This window comes from Pygocentrus nattereri, chromosome 17, assembly GCF_015220715.1.
Source record: "Pygocentrus nattereri isolate fPygNat1 chromosome 17, fPygNat1.pri, whole genome shotgun sequence".
In the NCBI taxonomy this organism is placed as follows: Eukaryota; Metazoa; Chordata; class Actinopteri; order Characiformes; family Serrasalmidae; genus Pygocentrus; species Pygocentrus nattereri.
The window spans coordinates 1,100,625-1,120,409 of NC_051227.1; positions in this window are offsets into that span (position 1 = coordinate 1,100,625).

Below are 19,785 nucleotides of genomic sequence, written 5' to 3' on the forward strand. Positions count from 1 at the left end.
GTTCCTACACGAGAGTTCTGGATTGACAGACTCATTAAATATTGTGTTTTATTACCCTGAAAAAGGTTCAATTCATAAATGACCCTGGAAAAGGAAACACTTTTTACAGGCTTATGCTGTAAGAACATGTTGCTCTAAGAAATAAAACAACACTGGACAGAGTGTATGACACAGCAATGCAATACAATGAGATCTGAAACAAACCACATGGAAGAATAATTATGTAGTTCAACAAAATAGCCAGTGGTGGACAACGCTCTTAAAAGTACAAATCCGAAATGGTCATTGGCTTGGACATACACTCGCAGGAAAACTCTTTAGTTGGTTAGGAATCTGTGCATGGTGTGGTAAATGAATAAAACGTTCACACTTCCATACCTCATTTTTAAAAATGTGTTCCTTAAGAAGGGAACCAACGGTGCTTCTTTTTTGGTGTTGCTATAAATTTACAAGTATAAATCTACTTTGCTCTCTAAATCGGAGATGTCCAAGCTTCTTTGCTTGGTGGGGGGGGGGTTCAATCTCAGTCATAAAACCACCAGTGTTAAATTAGCTCAACCAGCATTAAATGGGCAGAGGAAGCTCGCATAAACTCTGCTGGTGTTCATTTTACACTGGTGACTTCAACGCATAAGCCAGAGGAATACAAAATAACACAGAGAATGCACACCATTCAAGAAGAAAATCCATGTGAGATGTGTCTGGAAAGCAATGGCCATGAAAAACAACACCAGACTCTCAAAATTGATGTCCTATCACGGACTAATGCCTAGTCCTGTGTGCCTCTGCACTTTGTCCACATCTAAAGCACCTTATAAGTTAGTTTGGGCTTGCTCTATTCAGAAAATAGAGGAAAAGGCCATTGCAAATAGCAAGTCTTTGTTTTTTATGGAGCCTTAAAGCTCAAATTGTTTACTGATAGCAGTTCTTGTTTGATGGAGACATATGGTTAAATAATTCATTTACATCTATTAAATGTCATCGAAAGGACAGATCTGTTAAAGACATTTCATCCGTCTCCCTCCTGATGAATTAAACTCACACACTTGACAATGACTCTGAAGCACATACCATCCATCCTAATCCTGATAGAAATAGAGAAAATGTGTAGAATTCACAGATTTACGGAATTTATAGTACAAACGTGGATAAACCATGAGGCTTGACAACTATTCTAGCAAGTTGCATAAGTCAAAAGTGTTTAAAGTACAGCAACTTTCTATGCTAAGCAGCATGATAAATCGCATTGAAAGAGGAATTCCACTGGCTTTTAATCGTTTGTGCACAATTAAATGATTGTTCAAATGGTTTGATGTGAGATCCTTCATTCTGGAGAAACTAACTGGTTTCGGTCACCACCACTGTGAACAAATTTAACTCAGACATCTCAAGAATTTTATGTCTTGGAACTTTATATCTTAAAGCCCCCCTTCTACCTGATGCCCAAGATACTGTTTTAAGATAGTTTTAAGTCAATCTTTGGTCTAAAATGTATTTTAGTAATCCATTCAGGGCAAAGAAGTGCATGTAGGAGGTTATAAGGCAATGCAGTAATATTAGCAGTTTTACTGCTATCCTACCATTATCAAAATGACATGTAAACCCCTCAAAGACATGTGACAGTTCACTCATTGTTTAGTAAAATGAATAAAATTGCAATATTTACTCTGTGAACAGCATTTTCCCTGCTTCCCATCATCACCATTTTTGAGAAATCAGAGTTGGTAAGTTTCTACACAATGAGCCACTTCACATCAAGCCTTTCTGAATGGCTTTGGTTGCATGTCGGTGAGTTTTGTGGACATTTTAACAAATATGTGATAAATATGATCGCATGCAGTGAACTGGTATGCTGTGTACAGAAACGTTTTCAGTTTTCAGATACTTCAAATCATGTACAATTCCCAAAAAAGTTGGGAAATACAAACAAAATGCAAGGATGTCCAAATCATTTAAACCCTAGATTTCATTGAAAATAGTACAAAGACAACATATCAAATGTTGAAACTGAGAAATGTGATTGTTTTTTATAAATATATACCCATTTCAAATTTGATGCCAAAATCACGTTCCAAAAAATTTGGGACGGCAGCAACAAAAGGCTGGTAAAGTTGTGCAATACTAAGAAACACCTGGCGGTTAATTGGCCAGTAACATGATTGGGAAACGGAGCATCCCAGAGAGTCTTCCAGAGTAAACATGACGAGGGGTTCGCCACAGTGAAAGACAAATAGTGCAACAATTCAAGAGTAATGTTTTCCAAAGAAAAATAGCAAAGAACGTTTGCTTTTCATCATCTATGGCACAGATTCAGAGAATCTGGAGATGGACGGAGGTGCAGAGGGAAAGTGCCTCGTGTTCCTACAAATCAAAATTTGACATTTTTTTTGGAAATCATGGACATTGTGTCCTCCAAGCTAAGGACCACTTAGCTTGTTATCAGTGCACAGTTCAAAGGCAAGTATTGATGAGGGTATAGGGGTGGTATAGGGGTGCATTAGTGCACATCTGTGAAGGCACCATTAATGCTGAACAATATATACATGTTTTGGCAACATGTTTTTTTTTTGGAAATAAGGTTGTATTATTTCAATAACATTGTATTTTGGTGGTCCCCTGTGGCTGTTTTACTTAACAACTATTAGTTGAGAAACGTGTCATATTTGTGTGTCATAAGAGTCAGAATTAATGTTTGGATTAGATTCAGGTGTGGGTATTACATTATGGTGAAATTCATAAATTGAGTTAAATCTATGTTAAATATGAGTATTTATTTACCAACCTCATCTCCTTCTTGCCCTCCTTCCCTGCTCTACCCCGCTATTACCCTTTGGCCTCCTTTAAGGCCTGACTATGTTTGTTCTATGTACTTCATTATTTGTAAGTCGCTTTGGATAAAAGCGTCTGCTAAATGTAATGTAATGTAATGTAATGTTAGATCTTTTAGAGGGCTTGGTCATAGTCTACATTAAAAATAAAGACATAAAACTAAAAGAATCTGGAACAGTGGTTCCCAAAGTCAGTCCTGGGGGTTGGATTCTGGCTCTTTTGTGTTTGCAGTACTGGAACATGCCTGCCCTAGCACACGAATGGCTAAGTAATTAGATTTAGATATTATTTAGATATTAATTAGATAGAACAGAGTTATAGAGTATATTAGATATTAATTAGATACAGAGTTGAAGCAGGTATGCTAGATGAGAGAAAAAGACAAATGCTCATTGTGTGGGATTCCCCATGGGTGGTATTTGGAACCATTGGTCCAAAAATAGTATTAATAATAAAGGGGAAACACGACAAGAAAAAGTAAGAACACACTCTAGTTGCTAATAATGTATTAAAGACTTTATTTTACATTGTTGGGAAAACACAATCATGGCACAAACCTGAGTGATTTCGGTGTAAGAAAAAAAAAACACATTACCCAGTCATCATTAGAACATCATTAGAACAACGTGTTACTCCCTTACATCTGAATTTTAGTTTTTGTCTTAAAGAACACGTTCTGTTTATTGCGTAGAGCCATTTTAAATTGATCGTTAATTCTGACATTTAGAGAGATTCCTGAAATTTTGAAATGTGGAAAGAGGAGACAGGTCACTGTACACTGCCACTTTTTTCCTTCACTTTTGGCACATGCCCTTTTTACTGTACCCCCTCCCACCTTACTTTGTGCTTTCTCTCGCTCTTCTGGCTGTACTCTGACTTCACCCTCTGCCCCATTGTCTTCTGTAGCTCCTTTAAAACGTCGTTTATCTGCTTCCTGCTGTCCCTCTACGCTCTCCACATTCTGAAAGACTCAATCTGTGAATCTGTGTGTGTCTTGTCTTCTTCTAGGAGCTTTACAATAAGCACACATTTTATGGGAGAGCACCTTGTGTCTATGGGCGACGTGATTATTAGTGATCGATGTTCTATTTCTGCAGTACTGAGCGGTTTCACTGAGTTCAGCTCACAGTATAGATTGGTTTAAGTGAACTAAATACTTGTGTGGTCAATGAACAAGTATTCGGTTTATTTACACGCATGGTTCATTCGAAGGAACAAGACCTAAGATCTTGCAAATTTCCCTTCAACAGGTGTGGTACTGAAATCTGTATGTGCTGACTTTACTCTGTTTGAACAGAATCACAAAGCATAAATATTAATACAGTGATGATTTAAATTGAGTCGTTACAAAATAGGCTATAGAGAAACCATGTTGTCCTTGCTGTGGACATCACTGCCTTAATTTTAACTGTTAAATGCGGAGGTGGAATTTCCCCGGTTGTGGGATCAAAAAAGTATCACTTAATGTTCAAACTTAACGTTCAAACTTATAAATCCAGCATCCCAGAGAGGCTGTCTTTCAGAATTACAGATAGGGAGGGGTTCACCACTCTGTAAAAGGCTGTGTGAGCAAATTCAAGAATAATTTTGTCAATTGACAATAGCAAGAACTTGAGGATTTCATCATTTCTTCAAACAATCCTGAGAATAGAGAGAACTCCCTGGATGCAAGAGACAAAGCCAAAATCCCACACTGGCTGGCCATGACCCTGCATTAAAAACAGCCACAATTCTGTGGTAGTAATCACTGCATGGACACTGCATGAAACCATCATCTGTGAACAGTTTATCGCTGCATCCACAAAAGTTAAAACTCTAAAATGCCAGACCTCATTTATGCAGTAGGCAAATTGGAAAACTCAATCACTCACTAATCAAAATTTAAAATTCATTTTGAAAATCATGGACATCGCATTTTCCCGGCTAAAGAGGAGAGGGACCATCCTGCTTGCTATAAGTACGGAGTCTAAAAGCCAGCATCCATGATGATGAGGGGGTGCATTAGTGCATTAGGCATGAGTGACTTGCACATCTGTAAAGGCACTATTAATGCTGAATGATATGTACAGATTTTGGAAGAGTGCGCTTGGAACTCAGTAAAACTACAACACACAAATGGTTCAAATGAACATACACGATTGCAAATACATCCTGCACAACTCTGTTGCCTTGCTCGCTATGTTTAACAGCTGGGAGGCTTAATAAAATACAATCACTCACATTTTCAACATCAAATAAATTGCCAATATCAAACTTTAGCATGATAATATTGCATCTACTTACAGACAATGCTTGGATAAATGATTGCATGCAGGATGGAAGGAGATGTTTATCAGAACAGTAAGCTGTGCAATGCCGTGCTCACAATGTGCTCTGCTACCATAAAAGAAGCAGGAAATTGCATCACCTAGTGGCAAGGAGTACTAAGTAATTGTGCCGCCTAGTGGCAAAGGGTAATAGCAACACAATAAAAACACTATCAATAAAGTCCAGAACACTCCCCGCCTGGTGTCTGTGAGGATACCACCTATGTATTAATCTATAAACACACAAAGTCCACATTTAAGCATCTGAAGGAAGTAACAGGACAGTCTCTGCAATGGGCCGAAGGAGGGCTCTACATAAGCCTCCTCTTGCTATTTTCATTTCAACCTTGCGTACTTTCCCATCTTCCCCAGGAAATGTGTACCAAATGTGTTGGTAATTATGCCTACAGGCCATTCATCCATTCATTTCTATGGACCTGACCATCCTTCAGCATCACTACATCTCCCTTCTGGAGGTTTTGGCTGCTATCTTTCCACTTCCTTCTGCATTGTAGGGTTGGCAGATAATCTCTCCTCCAGCGATGCCAGAAAGTGTTGGCTAAAGCTTGGACTTGCCGCCACTGACTTGCATATAGATCCTTATCATCAAACTCACCCTGAGGAGGAGGATGTGTCCCAATTTTCTGGGTAAGGAGTGTTGCTGGTGACAGGATAAGAGGAGAATCAGGATCTGTTGACACAGGGACCAATGGCCTTGAATTCACAATTGCTGAAACTTCAGCCATGAAAGTAGTGAGAACCTCATGAGTAAATCTTGAAGGTTCCATCTTGAGAAACACTGAATCAAGAATACGTCTACTGATGCCTATCAGACGTTCCCAACTGCCCCCATGTGAGAACTATGAGGAGGGTTGAAGTTCCAAGTACATGCATTGTCAGATTGATATTGCTGGACTTCTTTGTTGCTGGATACAATTTCAATTTTCAGTTCTTTGCAAGCACCCATGAAATTCATCCCACAGTCTGACCTTAGCTGCTTTGCAGATCCCTTGATAGAGAAGAATCATTGCAAGGCATTTATGAATGACTCAGTGACTTGATTACTTCAATGTGTATGGCTCGAGTGCTCATGCACGTAAATACACTGCTCAAAAAAATAAAGGGAACACTTAACACAATATAACTCCAAGGAAATCACTTCTGTGATTCTTCTGTGAAACGTCTGTGAAATCAAACTGTCCACTTAGGAAGCAACACTGATTGACAATCAATTTCACTGCTGTTGTGCAAATGGAACAGACAACAGGTGGTTCTTTCTGGCTGATGTTGTGGTCACTTTTGAATGTTGGTGGTGCTTTCACACTCGTGGTAGCAGGAGACGGACTCTACAACCCACACAAGTGGCTCAGGTAGTGCAGCTCATCCAGGATGGCACATCAATGCGAGCTGTGGCAAGGTTTGCTGTGTCTGTCAGTGTAGTGTCCAGAGGCTGGAGGCCCTACCAGGAGACAGGCCAGTACACCAGGAGACGTGGAGGAGGCCGTAGGAGGGCAACAACCCAGCAGCAGGACCGCTACCTCCGCCTTTGTGCAAGGAGGAACAGGAGGAGCACTGCCAGAGCCCTGCAGAATGACCTCCAGCAGGCCACAAATGAGCATGTGTCTGCACAAACGGTTAGAAACCGACTCCATGAGGACGGTATGAGGGCCCGACGTCCACAGATGGGGGTTGTGCTCACAGCCCAACACCGTGCAGGATGCTTGGCATTTGCCAGAGAACACCAGGATTGGCAAATTCACCACTGGCGCCCTGTGATCTTCACAGATGAAAGCAGGTTCACACTGAGCACATGTGACAGACGTGACAGAGTCTGGAGACGCCGTGGAGAGCGATTTGCTGCCTGCAACATCCTTCAGCATGACCGGTTTGGTAGTGGGTCAGTAATGGTGTGGGGTGGCATTTCTTTGGAGGGCCGCACAGCCCTCCATGTGCTCGCCAGAGGTAGCCTGACTGCCATTAGGTACCGAGATGAGATCCTCAGACCCCTTGTGAGACCATATGCTGGTGCGGTTGGCCCTGGGTTCCTCCTAATGCAGGACAATGCTAGACCTCATGTGGCTGGAGTGTGTCAGCAGTTCCTGCAAGATGAAGGCATTGAAGCTATGGACTGGCCCACCAGTTTCCCAGACCTGAATCCGATTGAGCACATCTGGGACATCATGTCTCGCTCCATCCACTAACGCCACGTTGCACCACAGACTGTCCAGGAGTTGGCGGATGCTTTAGTCCAGGTCTGGGAGGAGATCCCTCAGGAGACCATCCGCCACCTCATCAGGAGCTGCCCAGGCGTTGTAGGGAGGTCATACAGGCATGTGGTGGCCACACACAATACTGAGCCTCATTTTGACTTGTTTTAAGGACATCACATCAAAGTTGGATCAGCCTGTCGTGTGTTTTTCCAATTTAATTTTGCATGTGACTCCAAATCCAGGCCTCCATTGGTTAATAAATTTGATTTTTGTGTGATTTTGTTGTCAGCACATTCAAATTTGCATAGAACAAAGAATTCAATGAGAATATTTCATTCATTCAGATCTAGGATGTGTTATTTGAGTGTTCCCTTTATTTTTTTGAACAATGTATCAGTGCTCAAGCGCTCCACAGGAAGGTCTGCCATTTTCTGAGTTACCATCTTACCCCGTAGCTTCCTGCAGGTAACACACTGATGGAGTATACTGCTGACACGTCATTATCCACCAATGATCCAAGCAGCTCTCAGAGCGCCTTCAGTAAAATGGCGACCTTGATGGTGCACAAGCTCATGGTAACAACGAATAAGTTGAATTTGTGATATGACTCTGAGCAGGAATGATGAGAGGGTGGATTTCATCCTTCTTTAGATTGGCTCGTGAAAGACGTCCTCCGATTCTAAGCATGCCATGATCATCTATGTCTGGGCATAACCTTTATAATTGCACTATCGCACTTTACTACTCATTTCTGCTGCAGATAATCATGTTCCCGGCAAGGCACAGCACTATTTATCCATACCACTGTAATTTATACATTGCACTATTTCTTGATTAATATATATGGTTGTATATATACTCTTTATATTCTTAATGTTATATCTGGCATTCTTAGCGAGGAGCAAAGTAAGCTTTTCATTGTATATAAGGAAACCTGTTTCCTCTGTACATATGACAATAAACACTTTGAACTTGAACTTGAACCTAGAAAGTGGGCTCTGCTTGGGAACAGGTGTGCCTACTCAAATACATTGCAGCTCTTTTTCAAAGGCCTTGTTCTGCACACTTTGGATTATAACTCTCTTAGCTTGGTCTTACTCTTCTCTCAAGCAGGGTTCATCACAAATGTGCCATCCTTTACATCTAGCTCCATGCTTGAAGGAGCGGACAATGTGTACAAGCCTTGCAACTGCTCGTAGAAGTGATCTCCAAGTTGAGAATCTCTCAAAGCGCTCTGGGCTCAAATGCTTGCTGAGAACATGCGTAGAGTGGCAAGCAACTTCAGGGTGGATCTCTGTGTCTGTCCCTGGATCAATTAGGTCAAATGTCTTGATTGCGGTCTCTAGTCCTTCTGATCTAAGGAGAAATCGTGGACCAGTAGAACCATAGACTGCAAGCCAGACTGCCAGCTGGGACTGACCTTGTAGCTAGGTCAGCTGGGTTTTGGACTGTTGAGATGTACCTCCACTGTTCTGGGCTGGTGGATTTCCTTATTTGCTGTACTTGGTTGTGTACATAGACATAGAATCGCCTTGACTCATTGTGAATGTAATCTAAGACTATTCTGCTGTCTGAGTAGAATGTTACAGAGTCAAACTCCACATCTATTTCACTTTGTATTGTGTCTGCTGTTTCCACTGCTAAAACTGCAGCACAAAGTTCCAGCCGAGGAACAGTGATCTCGGGACGAGGTGCGAGCTTTGTCTTGCCAAATATGAAGCCAACGTCTGCCTTCCCACTTGAGTCAAAGGTTTGGAGATAGGCCACAGCTGCAATGGCCCCTGTTGATGCATCACAAAAGATGTGCTTCTCTGTTTTGTGAGCCTGACTAAGTGAGATGGAAGTACACTGACGAGGAATTCTGACCTGTTCAAGTTCAGCAAGTGAGTCTCTCCACAGCTTCCATTCTTGCAGTTTCCCTTCTGCAGACGTTGAGGATCTTTACTGGAGATTTTTGGGAAGCGTTCCAACTTGTTAAACAAGGCTGTTTCCATGGCTTTTGCTCTAGGTCACTTTCCTCTTCAGCTTTCAGGAGACCACCTGAATGAGGATTGGTCTCCTGTGGAATATGAACTAACAGCCCGTCTGCTAGAAATGAGTGACCTGATTGGACATCGTCAGTCTGAAGTAGTAGCTCACCTTCATCATACAGTGAACCATCACTGTTTGGTGCTGCTTGATTTTTAACCCCAGACATCTGATCATGAACATAATTCTTTATTCTTTCCAGTGAATCAAATGGTGGACTGCGTTGAGTGATACCACTCCTAGAGAGCCGTTCTGAAATGGCTACATCTGCTGCTGCTTCAAAGACGGTTGCCTCTGCTAATGCAGCTTCAGCTTCCTTTTCCTCTTTTAGTGCTTCCAAAGTAGCCTCAAGGCGTGTTTCTTCAAATTTAAGCTGAGCTTGCTTCACTTTAACTTCTATTTCCTTTTGAGCATATGCAGCCCTTGCTCTTGCAGCTTTTGCTTTTGTTCGAGCCTCTATAGCAGCTAGGCTTGCCGTTGACCTATGAGAACCTTTAGATGATTTCATTGAGGAACGTGAGCAAGTGGACCTCACCTCCAAGTCTTTTCTTTCCTCAGCAGACATTTTGCACGTGTTCAGGAAGACATCTCATTCATCGAAGGTTGCAATCACAGATGAATGTCTTTTTACTATTCTGCCCTCACTTGAAAACCCCGCTTCTTCAGCTAGGCAGATTGTCCAAACACTCTTGAGCTTTGAATGGATTTATTTGTTGTCACCATTCAATGAAAGAGTGCGCTTGGAACTCAGTAAAACTACAACACACAAATGGTTCAAATGAACAGTGAGCTGTGCAGTGCCGTGCTCACAATGTGCTCTGCTACCATAGAAGAAGCAGGAAATTGCATCACCTAGTGGCAAGGAGTACTAAGTAATTGTGCCACCTAGTGGCAAATGGTAATAGCAACACAATAAAAACACTATCAATAAAGGCCAGAACAGGCTCCATAGTAAGAACCTGAGCGCTAAACTGGCCTGCTCGCCACCCTTTGGAAACAACTAACATTATGAAACAAAAAATACAGCAAATGTGACCCCAAATTATTTAGCAGCTGAAATCCTGTATCAATCACAAATGAGAATACATTTCACTTTCAAAATGACATGAGTTGGTCTCTTCAGTTCCCGAATGCTCACAGAGTACAGTTAAATGAAGAGGTGATGCAACATAATGGTAAACATGCCTGTGTCCCAACTTTTTTTAATCAAATTCAAAATGGGTACTATTTTCAATTAAATATCGAATGAATTGCATCTCATTGCATTCTGTTTATTTACACTCCCAACATTTTTGCAAGGGGATTGTAACAAAATTTACTGTGTCTGGATACTATTACACATGTAGCTTAAGAGTACTTAAAAACAGGAAGGGGTCACACAAGAAATGGTCTTTTGCAATGACTGCACCTTTGGTCTAAAACTAGGACTGCTTAACATAAGATCCCTTACATCTAAAGCCATCATTGTAAATTAAATTATTACCGATCACAATTTCGATGCTCTGTGCCTCACAGAAACGTGGATTAGACCCGATGATTACCTTAGTCTAAATGAAGCCACTCCCGCAGGTTACAGCTATGCGCATAACCCTCTTTTAAGTGGCCGGGGTGGAGGTATAGCAACCATTCATACTAAAACTTTAGGCGTGAGCCAGAAAATAGGCTATAAGTTTTCTTCTTTTGAAGTTCTTTTACTAAATATACTTGATCAAGGAGCAAATAAAAAATTTTATTAATTACAATTTACAGGCCGCCCGGGCCTTATTCTCAGTTCTTACAGGAATTCTCTGAGTTTCTATTAAGCTTAATAACGTTTTCAAGTAAAATAATAACTGTCGGAGATTTTAATATCCACTTTGACAGTCCTCACGGCGCACTAAGTAAGGCATTTATATCTATCATAGACTCCATAGGTTTCACCCAAATTTAAAAGGGCTGACATTACCACAACCACGCTCTAGACTTAATACTGACCTTTGGTGTAGACATAGTTAACTTAGCCATTCTCCCCCAGAGCACAGCAGTCTCAGACCATTACTTAATCTCATACGAAATTCGTTTTAGAGGTAATGTGCATTCGTCACCATGTTATCATATTAAGAGGACTATAACTTCCTCCACAGCTGGCAGCTTTATCAGAAACCATCCGCAGCCATCAGCTTCTGTCAGCTGCCCATCAACCCTGCCAAGTTAGATATTATGACCAAGTTCTTAGAGGGTACTCTACTCTAGATAATGTGGCTCCATTAAAAAATAAAATAGTACGGCAGAAAAAACTCGCCCCTTGGTATAACGATCATACCCGAGCACCAGAGAAAACAGACTGCCAGACAACTAGAGCGAAAATGGCATCCGACTAAATTAGAAGTGTCCCAGTCCGCCTGGAAGGAGAGCCTTATAGACTATAGAAGAGCTTATACTGCAGCTCGCTCAGCCTCTCTCTCCTCTCTCATAGAAAACAATAAGAACAATCCTAGACTACTATTTAGCACAATTTTTTAAATAACAGAACGAAACAGTCACTGAACCCCAGATGCCATCAGCCTATAGCAGCAATGATTTTATGAATTTCTTTAGTGATAAAATCTAAAATATTAGGCAGAAAATTCAGAACGCACAGTTAAACTCCACAAACCTGCTGTCTTCTAATGCCAGTCTTGATCTTGAGAATATTATAATCACTGCAGAGAGGCTGGAATCGTTTACCTTACTTCAAGAAAATGAACTAGTTAAAATGGTCTCTTCTGCAAAATCATCTGCCTGTATTTTAGATGTGATTCCTATAGGTTTACTCAAGGAAATTTTACCAGAGGTAACCAAGCCTATTCTGTCAATGATAAACTCCTCTCTTAGCCTTGGATACATCCCAAAAACTTTTAAACTTGCAATAATTAGACCGCTGATTAAGAAAGCGAACCTCGATCCCTGCGATTTATCAAATTATAGACCTATCTCGAATCTTCGCTTTATATCTAAGATATTGGAAAAAGCAGTTGCAAAACAGTTAACCTCTAATTTGCATAGGAATCATCTATTTGAAAAATTTCAGTCTGGTTTTAGGCCACATCACAGCACAGAAACAGCACTAGTAAAAGTTGTAAATGATCTTTTATTATTCAACATGTTCTGACAAAGGAAATGTGTCTCTGCTAGTTCTTCTTGACCTTAGTGCAGCATTTGACACAATAGACCACGCTATCTTACTAAATAGACTGGAAAACCTTCCAGGGATAAGAGGAACAGCTCTTTCCTGGTTCAGGTCCTACCTCACTGATTGCCATCAGTTTGTTAATGTAAAGGGTGAATCATCTGTCCTTGCAAAAGTAAAGTATGGTGTTCCACAAGGCTCTGTTTTAGGACCTATATTATTCACAATATATATGTTACCATTGGGCACAATCATCAGTAAACACAGCATAAATCTCCACTGCTATGCCGATGATGCTCAGTTATACATATCAAGCGAACTGGATGATAAAATCAAACTTGGCAAGACTGAGGACATGAAGACATAAAAGACTGGATGTCGAGTAACCTTCTCTTACTTAAGTCAGATAAAACAGAGGTCCTCCTTCTTGGTCCAAAATCAGCTAGAAACAAACTGTCTAACTTAAGTTTAAGTGTTAACAATTTCTCAGTTGCATCAAGCTCATCTGTTAAAATCTTGGTGTTGTTATAGACCCTGATCTGTCCTTTGACGCACATATAACTAATATCACTAGAACAGCCTTCCTGCATCTCCGCAATATCGCTAAATTAAGAAATGCATGATCTCTACAGGACGCAGAAAAACTAGTCCATGCTTTTATTACTTCAAGGCTAGATTACTGTAATGCCCTGCTGTCTGGACGTCCCAGCAAAAGCCTCAACAAGCTTCAGCTGGTCCAGAACGCTGCAGCCAGAGTCTCACAAGAACCAGAAAGTTTGACCATATTAGCCCAGTTTTATCAATGCTACATTGGTTATCAGTTAAATTTCGTATTGACTATATAATTGTATTACTGACCTATAAAGCTCTAAACGGACTCACTCAGTACCTGAGTGAGATTCTCTCCTACTCTGAACCGTTGAACAGCTGTCCACCCTGTGCGTCTGAAGCTGTTGGCCCTTCTGCCCTGATCAGGTGCCACTGCTCACCAGCCATCGGCTTGACCACCGCTGTTGCTGCTGCTGCATAATCATAAACTAATCAAAGCCACTTCATAGTAACAATGTTTGCTATCCGGTGCCGACCAGAGGGGGATGGGTTCCCCTTCTGAGTCTTGGTTCCTCTCAAGGTTTCTTCCTCTTCTAGGGAGTTTTTCCTTGCCACTGTTGCCACTGGCTTGCTCACGTTTGCTGACTGTTCTGTAAAGCTGCTTTGTGACAACACCTGTTGTAAAAAGTGCTATATAAATACACTTTGCTTCTTGCTCTCAGCTAAAAAAGATCATTGTAATGCCCCCAGTTTCCCCATTCAGAAATAAGCTACAGGGGTGACTACTATGCAAACCCACAATCCAACAGTTTCACAATCCAACAACACAAGACTTTGTGTGAAACAGTGACTTATTTACTTAACAAAATCAGATTTTGAGGTAGGAAAGTAAAATTTCTCATCTGGATTATAGTTTTGTGAGCACTGGTCAAATTCAACAGTATTTCTGGTTCAATGTGTAAAATATATGCAAGTTTCAAATATGGTACTGTGCAGAAGCTACAAACTACACTTTCATTTGCATTTATATTTAAAGTTCCTGTCAAAATAGCCATTGTTTCAGCATCAGGAAAATCTATAAGACATACATTGAACAGGAAATGGCATATAAGCAAATAAATATAATATGAAACCTTCTGTTACAGTATTTAATGAGTCTAATGTGCTTTTATTTCAGTATCTTTTTTCATGACACTTGCTCTCAGTTTTTCAATGAAACCTTCAAAGTTTAGGCTTAGACGTTGGATGCATTTTCAGCTTTGCACAGTCCAAATGATCTCAATTACAAATTTACTCATCAGTCCATAACACACCTTACTCCTTACTGCACATCTCAGATGTCCAGTTTCTGTGATCCAGCGCAGTTTCTTTTCTAATTCCTTTTCTCAGTTAAAGTTTTTTTTTTTAACAGCTACACATCCTTTCAAAACCATAGCTTGAGCTTGTTTCTCATAGTGGAATGATGGACAGAGACACCTGTGGGGATCAAAACAGGATTGGAGCTTGATATTCTCCTACCACTCACAGACAAAAGCTTGAAGTGTTGTTTCTCTGATAGAGAGAGTTTTTGTGGTCTTGCATGGTTGTCATCAGTTCCACTTTTCCTGTATCTTTGAATATTTTTTTGAACATCAGCTTTGTTAACTTCTGCTCTTTTTTCATTTATTTTCCTTCTAGCTTTCCCTTTAATTTAAACGCACAAGAGAAGGAAATTTGCAAGGCAGCTAAGGTGGGTTTGAGTAGTTGCTGTAGTTGCTGTTGGTGTCTCTTTGAAGGGGAACATAATGTAAGTGACATCTTTGGGAGCACTTTTTGTTGGAAAGTCACGACTGCACCTTGTTGGTAAGCAACAGCAAAGTGCACTAAAGAGTGGACAAATGAAATAATACTGGATTTAATATGATTATTCTTAATGTTGGAAGACTATATAATGATCTGATAAATACATACACAAATGAGTCACTTCATTAAGTACATTTCCTTGTGCTTACCCTCCTTGTCCATTTTATTAGCTGCACTTTCCATACAGGTGCACCTTGTAGTCCATTTGTTTCTCTGAAAAATGTGTTAGTCCCTTATTTACCCTTTTCTTCATTGATCAAGACCTGTAAAAGACCACCACAGAGCAGGTATTATTTGGGTGGCGGATCACTCTCGACACCGCAGTTAAACTGACATGGTGCTGTGTGTTACACTGGTATGAGTGAATCAACCACAGCAGTACTGCTGGAGGTTTTAACACTGTGTCCAGTTATTGTCCACTCCGTTAGAAACCACTGGTCCGCTTTGTAGATGTAAGGTTTTGGATGGTTCATCTGTCCTTCATCAGTGATCACAGGACGTTGTTGGCTAGATATTTTTGGTTGATGGACAAGTGTCCTTGGCTTGAAAGGTGCTATATAAATTAAACTATTTAATATTTATTATTAAGAAATCAAAATGGTAATTGATATAAAAAATTGATTGGGATAGAATCTTTACATTATCTGACCCTCTCTGCCACCTTTATCCTTGGTAGTGTTGTGTTCTTTAGTAACGTAGGCTAATTTAGCTGTAGGGTTGTTGTGGTCATTGTTGGGTAGGAGTGGGAATCAGACTTTTTAAGGATACCTGTGAGAATACTTTGGTTCGCAGCCAAAAGTTAGGTAATCTATGCTCACTGGCACACGTAAGCAAGACGTACTTTCATTCTGTGTGACCTCTCTTTCCTTATGCCTGTGTGTGTTTTGTGTGCATGTGTGTGAACTCCTCCCGATCTTTTGTACCATCCAGCTATGTCTAATGTTTCTAATTTACTGTTTTGTTTCTAACACTCAAACCCTGTCTAGAGGTGACGTGTCTGGGCGTACATATCCATCAATAGCTACTCAGAACATGCGCACACACACACACACACACACACACACACACACACACACACACACCTGTTTATGGATCCATTTACAATTCACACGTCACGCTGGAGCTAACATCCGCTGCCAGGCTTTTTAGCGTAATTAGTGAGCCTTCAGCAGATTCAAATAGGGAGCACACTTCTGCCTTTCCTTCTATTAAAACTCATTAACGTCCCGTTAAAGGAAGCTGTAAGAACCCTGCGCCTTTAATTGAATATTCGCCTGGTGACATTGTGTTTAAATGACTAACTTCTCTCTTTTTTTGGGCCGCATGAAAAGATTCATTCTCGTGCCTTTGGAGGGATGATATTTCCTTTGCTGTGTAAAGTAGACGAGAAGGGGAGTGTTTTTAACACCCTTCTTCTTTCACAAAGCACCCCACCATCCGTGTGTGTGTGTGTGTGTGTGTGTGTGTGTGTGTCAGTGTATGTGCAGCAATGCATTTCATTCTTTACGAGGGACCAAATGTCCCAAGATAATATGTAAACATGAGCAATTTTAAGTGTTTGGGACATTTGGCATTTGGCTGATCACTATAAGTATTGTTACACACACACACACACACACACACACACACACACACACACACACACACACATATATATATGCAATAATTAAAAAGAATGAGGAATAAAATAACAAAGTGAGCCAAATCAATAGACAAAAGTATTGATATTTACCAAGACAAGCAATGACCAATGTTAGACATCGATCAAAGGTTCTCTCAAAAGAATGAGAATGAGAATTAAATCCAGTTTGTCGTGTTGGACATGTTGAAAGCTGCAGGGGGAGAGAGAAATAGGTTATAAGCAAAGAAATAAGCAAAGTTGCCACATTCCTGTGTTGTATAGGACATAACTTACAGTACACCATAAATGCCTAGCCATTAGCTGCAGGTGGCTGGGCAGCTCGAAAGACCTGTGATGTTCTCTGGTGTGAAAATGATGAGGTCTAACTGGGAGCAGATTTCCATGGAGTAATTGGTGTTTTGTTTTTTCCTCCCCTTTCCAGTCAGAGAAACCACGTCGTGATTTGCGATTATGTTCGTTCGCCTTATTTTCATCCTTGAGTGATGATCATGCTAATGTGGTTGTTTTGAGTAAACAAAGACATTAGCATATTTAGCCATCATTTTACAACTGTGCCAATCTTTTCTCAATTTGCTCTTGCGGTCTTATTTCCACAAAACTCTTACTTTCATTAAACTACTGTAGGTTAATACTCTCTCTATTTAAAACTCTCTCTCTCTCTCTGTTCTACCACACCTCTGCTCTCTGTATTTAAGTGTGTCGTAAACTTCTCTGATTCATGTGATGTGTGTTCCAGACACAGTTGAGGTACATTAACCATCCTCCTCCGCTTACGCTCCTCTGTCACTCTTTCGGGGATCAGGAAGAAGCAGTAGGCTGCTCTCATGGGATTCAGCCAAACAGCCCCATAAAAAAAGCAGCAAGAAACAATTGCATGGCCATTGGCTCATAATGGAATGTAATGGCTCTCAATATACACTCACCGGCCACACGGCTGCAACTCACTGCATTTAGGCATGTAGAGGTGGTCAAGACGACTTGCTGAAGTGCAGGCCGAGCATCAGAACGGGGAAGAAAGGGGATTTAAGGGGCTTTGAACGTGGCGTGGTTGTTGGTGCCAGACGGGCTGGTCTGAGTATTTCAGAAACTGCTGATCTGCTGGGATTTTCACACTCAACCATCTCTAGGGTTTACAGAGAACGGTCCGAAAAAGAGGAGATATCCAGTGAGCGGTCAGTTGTGTGGACGAAAACACCTTGTTGATGTGAGAGGTCAGAGGAGAATGGGCAGACTGGTTCCAGATGATAGAAAGGCAACAGGAACTCAAATAACCACATGTTACAACCAAGAAACGCAGAACACCGCCTCTGAACGCACAACAAAAATGTTGGAAATGGAAAAATGTTGCCTGGTCTGGTCTCGATTTCAGCTGCAACATTCAGATGGTCGGGTCAGAATTTGGTGTAAACAACATGAAAGCACGGATCCATCCTGCTTAACGGCTCAGGCTGCTGGTGGTGGTGTAATGGTGTGGGGGCACAATTTGGGCCCCTTAGTACCAACTGAGCATTGTTGCTGACCATGTCCATCCAGGTTAATGCTGTTAGAACTGTTTGATGATGTTTTAGGTTCTAGGGTTCGACCTCAATACAAAAGCTGTGAACTTAGACAGAAGTCCTCCTTCCTCCCGAGAGTCTAGCCAACTTTGGGGGGCACAAATGACAACGACCGTGTCTGTACCCAGAAGACTTTCCCCATTTATTGATCAGAATAGCAGGGCTTATATACACACAAATGGCATGATCATCACGTGATCATGCGTCAACACAATAGAGAGAGAGGATCGAATGAAATAGACCTTTAGGAGGACAAGGGCCTCCAAGGACGTTTATGACGTCCAGGAACATGGAGCCTAAACAACAGATAGTGTTAGAACATTGCTAATTGGATATCATTGTCACTATGAGTTACAACTAACCATATGAACGTACGAGCATAAGCTGAGCCCTCTGTATGACGCAAGCCCTAAGGCCTTATGCGTACCACAGGCCTGAACCCCATAGGTCATGATAGTCATGAACCCAGGATTGTGCATTGATCAATATGCGCCGACATTAGAATCAAACTGTCACAAAGCTCATATCACCTCAAACTGGTTTCTTGAACATGACAATGAGTTCATTGTACTCCAATGGCCTCAGCAGTGACCAGATCTCAATCCAATAGAGCACCTTTGGGATGTGGTGGAACGGGAGATTCGCTTCATAGATGTGCAGCTGACAAATCTGCAGTAACTGTGTGATGCTATCATGTCAATATGGACCAAAATCTCTGAGGAACGTTTCCAACACCTTGTTGAAAGTATGCCACGAAGAATTAAGGCAGTTCTGAAGGCAAAAGGGGGACCAACCTTTTACTAGCAAGGTGTACCTAATAAAGTGGCTGGTGAGTATATTGCATTCGATATTGACACTCAGATTAAAAACTGGCTCCTCACATCAGTCTACTCAGGCTTTAGAAGGAACTTTGAAGCACTGATGGTGTTACTTTTAAAGATGATGTATATACTGTAGATTTTTTTTCACTTCAGTGGGTAAATATTCAAAAAGTATTCTCAGTTGTCAGGAACCCTGCAGGACAAGCCCAGCTGCAGTGATGCTCTCTCTTAGGGAAAAGGTTTGAGAAGCTTGAGAAGACAATAACTTGGTTCTGAAGTGCCAGACAGGGAACAGAGGAGAAAGGAAAAGAAGAAAGGAGGAGGAGATGCTGTTAAGACTCAGCATAGACTCCTTCGACACTCTGAAAAAAAGCAGAAATAGTTCCAGGATTCCTTCACTGACAAATATAGTTTAATGTGGGTATTCTCTTCCTGTCTTAATATCTTTTCTGCATAATTATGAGTATTCATGCCTCTTTTGAAGGATGCAAACATAAGGGCTAACTTATAGAATGGTCCTGACTTTTTAAAGTGCTTTTCTAGAAAAGCTCTATATTTAAACTGAATGGTTACTTGGGTTAGGGTTAAGGTTAAGGTCAAGGTTAGGTTTAGAAAAATGTTGTTACATTTAAACATATATTTGCATTACTATGCAAAATTGTACATTTGAGTTTTTGCCTGTAAAAACACTATACAACATTAAAACGAATACAATTCAATCCAACCATCACCTTCACACAACTTAACTTAATGGAACTGGATGAGTACAGCGGACGTTTGGATACTCTGTCAAAATCTCGCCCAATTAAAGTATGAGATCCAACAATATACTTGAATAAAAGTATCAACATTTA